Source organism: Colletes latitarsis, unplaced genomic scaffold (genome assembly GCF_051014445.1).
Source record: "Colletes latitarsis isolate SP2378_abdomen unplaced genomic scaffold, iyColLati1 scaffold0002, whole genome shotgun sequence".
In the NCBI taxonomy this organism is placed as follows: domain Eukaryota; kingdom Metazoa; phylum Arthropoda; class Insecta; order Hymenoptera; family Colletidae; genus Colletes; species Colletes latitarsis.
This window is the reverse complement of record NW_027488365.1, coordinates 33,093,302-33,105,242: the sequence shown is the minus strand read 5'-3', so window position 1 is coordinate 33,105,242 and position 11,941 is coordinate 33,093,302.

The window sequence follows — 11,941 nt, the reverse complement described above, 5'->3', positions numbered from 1 at the left end:
AACCAGCGTTATCCTCTAAAAAACTATTCGGAACCAGTTTTTATTGACTGTTTCGGTGTGGTACCACATTACTACGTGACCCAAACCAGAAAAAGCCCTGGATCTGGCCAACAAGTATGCGAACAATGCGAAAGTACGAGCCAGATGATTGCAAATACCAGAACTATCCCAGACATAACCAGCGTTATCCTCTAAAAAACTATTCGGAACCAGCTTCTGTTGACTGTTTCAGTGTGGGGCCACATTACTACGTTATCCAAACCAGAAGATGCCTAGGATCTGGTCATCAAGTATCCGAAAAATACGAAAGCACAAGCCAGATGAGGGCAAATCCCAGACCTAACAAAGACATAACCGGCGTTATCCTCAAATATTAACCGCAACAAGGTTTAATTGACTGTTTCGTTGTGGCACCGCGTTGGTGCGTGATCCATACGAGGAAAATCCCAGGATCTGGCCAACAAGTATGCGAAAAATGCGAAAGTACGAGCCTGATGAGGGCAAATCCCAGACCTAACAGAAACATAACCGGCGTTATCCTCTAAAATATTATTCGCAGCCAGGTTTAATTGACTGTTTCGGTGTGGAACCTCATTACTACGCGATCCAAACCAGAAAAAGCCCTGGATCTGGCCAACAAGTATGCGAACAATGCGAAAGTACGAGCCAGATGATTGCAAATACCAGAACTATCCCAGACATAACCAGCGTTATCCTCTAAAAAACTATTCGGAACCAGCTTCTGTTGACTGTTTCAGTGAGGTGCCACATTACTACGTTATCCAATCCAGAAGATGCCTAGGATCTGGTCATCAAGTATGCGAAAAATACGAAAGCACAAGCCAGATGAGGGCAAATCCCAGACCTAACAAAGACATAACCGGCGTTATCCTCAAATATTAACCGCAACCAGGTTTAATTGACTGTTTCGTTGTGGCACCGCGTTAGTACGTGATCCATACGAGGAAAATCCCTGGATCTGGCCAACAAGTACGCGAAAAATGCGAAAGTACGAGCCAGATGATTGCAAGTACCAGAACTGACCCAGACATAACCAGCGTTATCCTCTAAAATCCTAATCGGAACCAGTTTTAATTGCCTGTTTCAGTGTGGTACCACATTACTACGTGATCCAAACGAGAAATAGCCCAGGATCTGGCCAACAAGTATGCGAAAAATGTGAAAGTACGAGCCAAATGAGGGCAAATCCCAGACCTAACCGAAACATACCCGGCGTTATCCTCTAAAATATTAATCGCAACCAGGTTTAATTGACTGTTACGGTGTAGTACCGCATTACTACGTGATTCAAACCAGAAAAAGGCCAGAATCTGGCCAACAAGTATGCGAAAAATGCGTAAGTTCGACCCAGATGAGGTCAGATCCCGGATCTAACCGAGACATAACCGGCGTTACCCTCTAAAATATTAATCGCAACCAGGTTTAATTGACTGTTTCGGTGTGGAACCTCATTACTACGGGATCCAAACCAGAAAAAACCCAGGATCTGGCCAACAAGTATGCGAAAAACGCGAAAGTACGAGCCAGATGATTGCAAGTACCAGAACTGACCCAGACATAACCAGCGTTATCCTCTAAAATCCTAATCGGAACCAGTTTTAATTGCCTGTTTCAGTGTGGTACCACATTTCTACGTGATCCAAACGAGAAATAGCCCAGGATCTGGCCAACAAGTATGCGAAAAATGTGAAAGTACGAGCCAAATGAGGGCAAATCCCAGACCTAACCGAAACATACCCGGCGTTATCCTCTAAAATATTAATCGCAACCAGGTTTAATTGACTGTTACGGTGTAGTACCGCATTACTACGTGATTCAAACCAGAAAAAGGCCAGAATCTGGCCAACAAGTATGCGAAAAATGCGTAAGTACGACCCAGATGAGGTCAGATCCCGGACCTAACCGAGACATAACCGGCGTTACCCTCTAAAATATTAATCGCAACCAGGTTTAATTGACTGTTTCGGTGTGGAACCTCATTACTACGGGATCCAAACCAGAAAAAACCCAGGATCTGGCCAACAAGTACGCGAAAAACGCGAAGGTATGATCCAGATGATTGCAAATACCAGAACTAACCCAGACAAAACCAGCGCTATCCTCTAAAATACTAATCGGAACCGGCTTTTATTGACTGTTTCCGTGTGGTACCACATTACTACGTGGTCCAAGCCAAAGAAAGGCCTGGATCTGGCCAACAAGTATGCGAGAAATGCGAAAGTACGTGCCAGATGAGGGCAAATCCTAGACCTAACCGAGACATAACCGGCGTTATCCTCTAAAATATTAATCGCAACCAGGTTTAATTGACTGTTTCGGTGTGGAAACTCATTACTACGTGATCCAAACCAGAAAAAACCCAGGATCTGGCCAACGAATATGCGAGAAATGCGAAAGTACGAGCCAGATGATTGCAAATACCAGAACTATCCCAGACATAACCAGCGTTATCCTCTAAAAAACTATTCGGAACCAGCTTCTGTTGACTGTTTCGGTGTGGTGCCACATTCCTACGTGATCCAAACCAGAAGAAGCCTAGGATCTGGTCATCAAGTATGCGAAAAATACGAAAGCACAAGCCAGATGAGGGCAAATCCCAGACCTAACCGAGACATAACCGGCGTTACCCTGTAAAATATTAATCGCAACCAGGTTTAATTGACTGTTTCGGTGTGGAACCTCATTACTACGGGATCCAAACCAGAAAAAAACCCAGGATCTGGACAACAAGTACGCGAAAAACGCGAAGGTATGATCCAGATGATTGCAAATACCAGAACTAACCCAGACAAAACCAGCGCTATCCTCTAAAATACTAATCGGTACCGGCTTTTATTGACTGTTTCCGTGTGGTACCACATTACTACGTGATCCAAACCAGAAAAAGCCCAGGATCTGTCCAACAAGTATGCGAGAACTGCGAAACTACGAGCCAGATGAGGGCAAGTCCCAGACCTAACCGAGACATAACCGACGTTATCCTCTAAAGTATTAATAGCAACCAGGTTTAATTCACTGTTTCACTGTGGTCCCACATTACTACTTGGTCCAAGCCAGAAAAAGCCCAGGATCTGTCCAACAAGTATGCGAGAAATGCGAAAGTACGAGCCAGATGAGGGCAAATCCCAGACCTAACCGAGACATAACCGGCGTTATCCTCTAAAATATTAATCGCAACCAGGTTTAATTGACTGTTTCGGTGTGGTACCGCGTTACTACGTGATCCAAAGCAGAAAAAGCCCTGGATCTGGCCAACAAGTATGCGAAAAATGCGAAACTACGAGCCAGATGTGGGCAAGTCCCAGACCTAACCGAGACATAACCGGCGTTATCATCTAAAATATTAATCGCAACCAGGTTTAATTGACTGTTTCAGTGTGGTCAAACATTACTACTTGGTACAAGCCAGAAAAAGGCCAGGATCTGGCCAACAAGTATGCGAAAAATGCGAAAGTACGAGCCAGATTAGGGCAAATCCCAGACCTAACCGAGACATAACCGGCGTTATCCTCTAAAATATTAATCGCAACCAGGTTTAATTGACTGTTTCGGTGTGGTACCGCATTACTACGTGATCCAAAGCAGAAACAGCCCTGGATCTGGCCAACAAGTATGCGAAAAATGCGACAGTACGAGCAAGATGAGGGCAAATCCCAGACCTAACCGAGACATAACCGGCGTTATCCTCTAAAATATTAATCGCAACCAGGTTTAATTGACTGTTTCGGTGTGGTACCGCATTACTACGTGATCCAAAGCAGAAACAGCCCTGGATCTGGCCAACAAGTATGCGAAAAATGCGAAAGTACGAGCCAGATGATTGGAAATACCAGAACTAACCCAGACAAAACCAGCGCTATCCTCTAAAATACTAAACGGTACCGGCTTTTATTGACTGTTTCCGTGTGGTACCACATTACTACGTGATCCAAACCAGAAAAAGCCCAGGATCTGTCCAACAAGTATGGGAGAAATACGAAAGTACGAGCCAGATGAGGGCAAATCCCAGACCTAACCGAGACATAACCGGCGTTATCCTCTAAAATATTAATCGCAACCAGGTTTAATTGACTGTTTCGGTGTGGTACCGCATTACTACGTGATCCAAAGCAGAAACAGCCCTGGATCTGGCCAACAAGTATGCGAAAAATGCGAAACTACGAGCCAGATGAGGGCAAGTCCCAGACCTAACCGAGACATAACCGGCGTTATCCTCTAAAATATTAATCGCAACCAGGTTTAATTGACTGTTTCAGTGTGGTCCCACATTACTACTTGGTCCAAGCCAGAAAAAGGCCAGGATCTGGCCAACAAGTATGCAAAAAAATGCGAAAGCACGAGCCAGATTAGGGCAAATCCCAGGTACCTAACCGAGACATAACCGGCGTTATCCTCTAGAATATTAATCGCAACCAGGTTTAATTGACTGTTTCGGTGTGGTACCGCATTACTACCTGATCCAAAGCAGAAAAAGCCCTGGATCTGGCGAACAAGTATGCGAACAATGCGAATGTACGAGCCAGACAATTGCAAATACCAGAACTATCCCAGAAATAACCAGCGTTATCCTCTAAAAAACTATTCGGAACCCGTTTTTATTGACTGTTTCGGTGTGGTACCACATTACTTCGCGACCCAAAGCAGAAAAAGCCCTGGATCTGGCCCACAAGTATGCGAAAAATGCGAATGTACGAGCTAGATAATTGCAAATACCAGAACTATCCCAGACATAACCAGCGTTATCCTCTAAAAAACTATTCGGAACCAGTTTTTATTGACAGTTTCGGTGTGGTACCACATTACTACGTGACCCAAACCAGAAAAAGCCCTGGATCTGGCCAACAAGTATGCGAAAAATGCGACAGTACGAGCAAGATGAGGGCAAATCCCAGACCTAACCGAAAAATAACCGGCGTTATCCTCTAAAATATTATACGCAACCAGGTTTAATTGACTGTTTCGGTGTGGAACCTCATTACTACGGGATCCAAACCAGAAAAAGCCCTGGATCTGGCCAACAAGTGTGCGAAGATTGCGAAAGTATAAGCCAGATGATCGCAAATACCAGACCGAAGCGAGACCTAACCGGAGTTATCCGTTAAAATATTGATCGACATCAGGATCAGCTGACTGCTTCAGTGTGGTACCGCATTACTACGTGATCCAAAGCAGAAAAAGCTCTGGATCTGGCCAACAAGTATGCGAAAAATGCGAACGTACGGGCCAGATGAGGGCAAATACCAGACTTAACCCAGACATAACCGGCGTAATCCTCTAAAATATTAATCGCAACCAGGTTTAATTGACTGTTTCGGTGTGGTACCGCATTACTACGTGATCCAAACCAGAAAAAGGCCAAGATCTGGCCAACAAGTATGCGAACAATGCGAATGTACGAGCCAGATAATTGCAAATACCAGAACTATCCCAGACATAACCAGCGTTATCCTCTAAAAAACTATTCGGAACCAGTTTTTATTGACAGTTTCGGTGTGCTACCACATTACTACGTGACCCAAACCAGAAAAAGCCCTGGATCTGGCCAACAAGTATGCGAACAATGCGAAAGTACGAGCCAGATGATTGCAAATACCAGAACTATCCCAGACATAACCAGCGTTATCCTCTAAAAAACTATTCGGAACCAGCTTCTGTTGACTGTTTCAGTGAGGTGCCACATTACTACGTTATCCAATCCAGAAGATGCCTAGGATCTGGTCATCAAGTATGCGAAAAATACGAAAGCACAAGCCAGATGAGGGCAAATCCCAGACCTAACAAAGACATAACCGGCGTTATCCTCAAATATTAACCGCAACCAGGTTTAATTGACTGTTTCCTTGTGGCACCGCGTTAGTACGTGATCCATACGAGGAAAATCCCTGGATCTGGCCAACAAGTACGCGAAAAATGCGAAAGTACGAGCCAGATGATTGCAAGTACCAGAACTGACCCAGACATAACCAGCGTTATCCTCTAAAATCCTAATCGGAACCAGCTTTAATTGCCTGTTTCAGTGTGGTACCACATTACTACGTGATCCAAACGAGAAATAGCCCAGGATCTGGCCAACAAGTATGGGAGAAATACGAAAGTACGAGCCAAATGAGGGCAAATCCCAGACCTAACCGAAACATACCCGGCGTTATCCTCTAAAATATTAATCGCAACCAGGTTTAATTGACTGTTACGGTGTGGTACCGCATTACTACGTGATTCAAACCAGAAAAAGGCCAGAATCTGGCCAACAAGTATACGAAAAATGCGTAAGTACGACCCAGATGAGGTCAAATCCCGGATCTAACCGAGACATAACCGGCGTTACCCTCTAAAATATTAATCGCAACCAGGTTTAATTGACTGTTTCGGTGTGGAACCTCATTACTACGGGATCCAAACCAGAAAAAACCCAGGATCTGGCCAACAAGTACGCGAAAAACGCGAAGGTTTGATCCAGATGATTGCAAATACCAGAACTAACCCAGACAAAACCAGCGCTATCCTCTAAAATACTAATCGGAACCGGCTTTTATTGACTGTTTCCGTGTGGTACCACATTACTACGTGGTCCAAGCCAGAGAAAGGCCTGGATCTGGCCAACAACTATGCGAGAAATGCGAAAGTACGTGCCAGATGAGGGCAAATCCTAGACCTAACCGAGACATAACCGGCGTTATCCTCTAAAATATTAATCGCAACCAGGTTTAATTGACTGTTTCGGTGTGGAAACTCATTACTACGTGATCCAAACCAGAAAAAACCCAGGATCTGGCCAACGAATATGCGAGAAATGCGAAAGTACGAGCCAGATGATTGCAAATACCAGAACTATCCCAGACATAACCAGCGTTATCCTCTAAAAAACTATTCGGAACCAGCTTCTGTTGACTGTTTCGGTGTGGTGCCACATTCCTACGTGATCCAAACCAGAAGAAGCCTAGGATCTGGTCATCAAGTATGCGAAAAATACGAAAGCACAAGCCAGATGAGGGCAAATCCCAGACCTAACCGAGACATAACCGGCGTTACCCTCTAAAATATTAATCGCAACCAGGTTTAATTGACTGTTTCGGTGTGGAACCTCATTACTACGGGATCCAAACCAGAAAAAAACCCAGGATCTGGACAACAAGTACGCGAAAAACGCGAAGGTATGATCCAGATGATTGCAAATACCAGAACTAACCCAGACAAAACCAGCGCTATCCTCTAAAATACTAATCGGTACCGGCTTTTATTGACTGTTTCCGTGTGGTACCACATTACTACGTGATCCAAACCAGAAAAAGCCCAGGATCTGTCCAACAAGTATGCGAGAACTGCGAAACTACGAGCCAGATGAGGGCAAGTCCCAGACCTAACCGAGACATAACCGGCGTTATCCTCTAAAGTATTAATAGCAACCAGGTTTAATTCACTGATTCACTGTGGTCCCACATTACTACTTGGTCCAAGCCAGAAAAAGCCCAGGATCTGTCCAACAAGTATGCGAGAAATGCGAAAGTACGAGCCAGATGAGGGCAAATCCCAGACCTAACCGAGACATAACCGGCGTTATCCTCTAAAATATTAATCGCAACCAGGTTTAATTGACTGTTTCGGTGTGGTCAAACATTACTACTTGGTACAAGCCAGAAAAAGGCCAGGATCTGGCCAACAAGTATGCGAAAAATGCGAAAGTACGAGCCAGATAATTGCAAATACCAGAACTATCCCAGACATAACCAGCGTTATCCTCTAAAAAACTATTCGGAACCAGTTTTTATTGACTGTTTCGGTGTGGTACCACATTACTACGTGATCCAAACCAGAAAAAGCCCAGGATCTGTCCAACAAGTATGGGAGAAATACGAAAGTACGAGCCAGATGAGGGCAAATCCCAGACCTAACCGAGACATAACCGGCGTTATCCTCTAAAATATTAATCGCAACCAGGTTTAATTGACTGTTTCGGTGTGGTACCGCATTACTACGTGATCCAAAGCAGAAACAGCCCTGGATCTGGCCAACAAGTATGCGACAAAGGCGAAACTACGAGCCAGATGAGGGCAAATCCCAGACCTAACCGAGACATAACCGGCGTTATCCTCTAAAATATTAATCGCAACCAGGTTTAATTGAATGTTTCGGTGTGGTACTGCATTACTACGTGATCCAAACCAGAAAATGACCAGGATCTGACCAACAAGTATGTGAAAAATGCGAAAGAACGAGCGAGATGAGGGCAAATACCAGACCTAACCCTGACATAACCGGCGTTATCCTCTAAAATATTAATCGCAACCAGGTTTAATTAACTGTTTCGGGGTAGTACTGCATTACTACGTGATCCAAACCAGAAAATGACCAGGATCTGGCTAGCAAGTATGCGAAAAATACGAAAGTATGAGCCAGATGATTCCTAATACCAGAACTAACCCAGACATAACCAGAGTTTCCCTCTAAAATACTAATCGGAACCAGCTTTTAATGACTGTTTCAGTGTGGTATCACATTGCCACGTGATCCAAACCAGAAAAAGCCCAGGATCTGGCCAACAAGTATGCGAAAAATGCGAAAGTACGTGCCAGATGAGGGCAAATTCCAGACCTAACCCAGACATAACCAGAGTTTTCCTCTAAAATACTAATCGGAACCAGCTTTTATTGACTGTTTCAGTCTGGTATCACATTGGCACGTGATACAAACCAGTAAAAGGCCAGGATCTGGCCAACAAGTATGCGAGAAATGCGAAAGTACGTGCCGGATGAGGGCAAATCCCAGACCTAACCGAGACATAACCGGCGTTATCCTCTAAAATATTAATCGCAACCAGGTTTAATAGACAGTTTCGGTGTGGTACCGCATTACTACGTGATCCAAACCAGAAAAAGGCCAGGCTCTGTCCAACAAGTATGAGATAAATGCGAAAGTACGAGTCAGATGAGGGCAAATCCCAGAACTAACCCAGACATAACCGGCGTTATCCCCCAAAATATTAATCGCAACCAGGGTTAATTGAATGTTTCGGTGTGGTACCGCATTACTACGTGATGCAAGCCAGAAAAAGCCCTGGATCTGACCAACACGTATGCGAAAAATGCGAATGTACGAGCGAGATGAGGGCAAATACCAGACCTAACCCTGACATACCCGGCGTTATCCTCTAAAATATTAATCGCAACCAGGTTCAATTGACTGTTTCGGTGTGGTACGCCATTACTACGTGTTCCAAACCAGAAAAAGACCAGGATCTGGCCAGCAAGTATGCGAAGAACGCGAAAGTATGAGCCAGATGATTGCTAATACCAGAACTAACCCAGACATAACCAGAGTTTTCCTTTAAAATATTAATCGGCACAAGTTTTATTGGCTGTTTCAGTGTGGTACCACATTGCTACGTGATCCAAATCAGAAACAGCCCAGGATCTGGCCAACAAGTATGCGAAAAATGCGAAGGTACTGGCCAGATGTGGGCAAACACCAGACCTAACCCAGACTTAACCGGCGTAATCCTCTAAAATATTAATCGCAACCAGGTTTAATTGACTGTTTCAGTGTGGTCCCACATTACTACTTGGTCCAAGCCAGAAAAAGCCCACGATCTGGCCAACAAGTATGCGAAAAATGCGAACGTACTGGCCAGATGAGGGCAAACACCAGACGTAACCCAGACATAACCGGCGTAATCCTCTAAAATATTAATCGCAACCAGGTTTAATTGACTGTTTCAGTGTGGGACCACATTACTACGTGATCCAAACCAGAAAAAGCCCGGGATCTGGCCAACAAGTATGCGAAAAATGCGAACGTACTGGCCAGATGAGGGCAAACACCAGACGTAACCCAGACATAACCGGCGTAATCCTCTAAAATATTAATCGCAACCAGGTTTAATTGACTGTTTCAGTGTGGGACCACATTACTACGTGATCCAAATCAGAAAAAGCCCACGATCTGGCCAACAAGTATGCGAAATATGTGAAAGTACGTGCCAGATGAGGGCAAATCCCAGACCTAACCGAGACATAACCGCCGTTATCCTCTAAAATAATAATCGCAACCAGGATTAATTGACTGTTTCGGTGTGGATCCACATTACTACGAGATCCAAATCAGAAAAAGCGCTGGATCTGGCCAACAGGTATGCGAAAAACGCGAAAGTATGAGCCAGATGATTGCTAATACCAGAACCAACCCAGACATAACCAGAGTTTTCCTTTAAAATACTAATCGGAACAAGCTTTTATTGACTGTTTCAGTGTGGTACCACATTACTACGTGATCTAAACCAGAAAAAGCCCAGGATCTGGCCAACAAGTATGCGAAAAATGCGAAAGTACGTGCCAGAGGAGGGCAAATTCCAGACCTAACCCAGCCAAACCGGCGTTATCCTCTAAAATACTAATCGGAACCAGCTTTTATTGACTGTTTCAGTCTGGTATCACATTGCCACGTGATACAAACCAGTAAAAGGCCAGGATCTGGCCAACAAGTATGCGAGAAACGCGAAAGTATGAGCCAGATGATTGCAAATTCCAGACCTAACCCAGACAAAACCGGCGTTATCCTCTAAAATACTAATCGGAACCAGCTTTCATTGACTGTTTCAGTGTGGTATCACATTGCCACGTGATACAAACCAGAAAATGCCCAGGATCTGGCCAACAAGTATGCGAGAAATGCGAAAGTACGTGCCAGATGAGGGCAAATCCCAGACCTAACCGAGACATAACCGGCGTTATCCTCTAAAATATTAACCGCAACCAGGTTTAATAGAGAGTTTCGGTGTGGTACCGCATTACTACGTGATCCAAACCAGAAAAAGGCCAGGATCTGGCCAGCAAGTATGCGAAAAATACGAAAGTATGAGTCAGATGAGGGCAAATCCCAGAACTAACCCAGACATAACCAGAGTTTTCCTCTAAAATACTAATCGGAACCAGCTTTCATTGACTGTTTCAGTGTGGTATCACATTCCCACGTGATACAAACCAGAAAATGCCCAGGATCTGACCAACAAGTATGCGAATAATGCGAATGTACGAGCGAGATGAGGGCAAATGCCAGACCTAACCCTGACATAACCGGCGTTATCCTCTAAAATATTAATCGCAACCAGGTTTAATTGACTGTTTCGGTGTGGTACGGCATTACTACGTGATCCAAACCAGAAAAAGACCAGGATCTGGCCAACAAGTATACCAAAAATGCCAAAGTACGAGCCAGATGAGGGCAATTCCCGGACCTGACCGAGACATAACCGGCGTTATCCTCTAAAATATTAATCGCAACCAGGTTTAATTGACTGTATCGGTGTGGTACCGCACTTCTACGTGATCCAAACCAGAAAAAGGCCAGGATCTGGCCAACAAGTAAGCGAAAAATGCGAACGTACGAGCCAGATGAGGGCAAATCCCAGCGCTAACCGAGGCATAACCGGTGTTATCCTCTTAAATATTAATCGCAACCAGGTTTAGTTGACTGTTTCGGTGTGGCACCGTATTACTACGTGATCCAAAACAGAAAAAGGCCAAGATCTGGCCAACATGTATGCGAAAAATGCGAAAGTACGAGCCAGATGAGGGCTAATGCCAGACCTAACCGAGACATAACCGGCGTTATCCTCTAAAGTGTTAATCGCAACCAGGTTTAATTGACAGTTTCGGTGTGGTACCGCATTACTACGTGATCCAAACCTGAAAAGGGCCAGGCTCTGTCCAACAAGTATGAGAAAAATGCGAAAGTACGATCCAGATGATTGCAAATACCAGACCTCACCCAGACATAACCGGCGTTATCCTCTAAAATAATAATCAGAACCAGGTTTAATTGGTTGTTACAGTGTGGTACCATATTACTACGCGATCCAAACCAGAAAAAGGCCAGGCTCTGTCCAACAAGTATGAGAAAATGCGAAAGTACGAGTCAGATGAGGGCA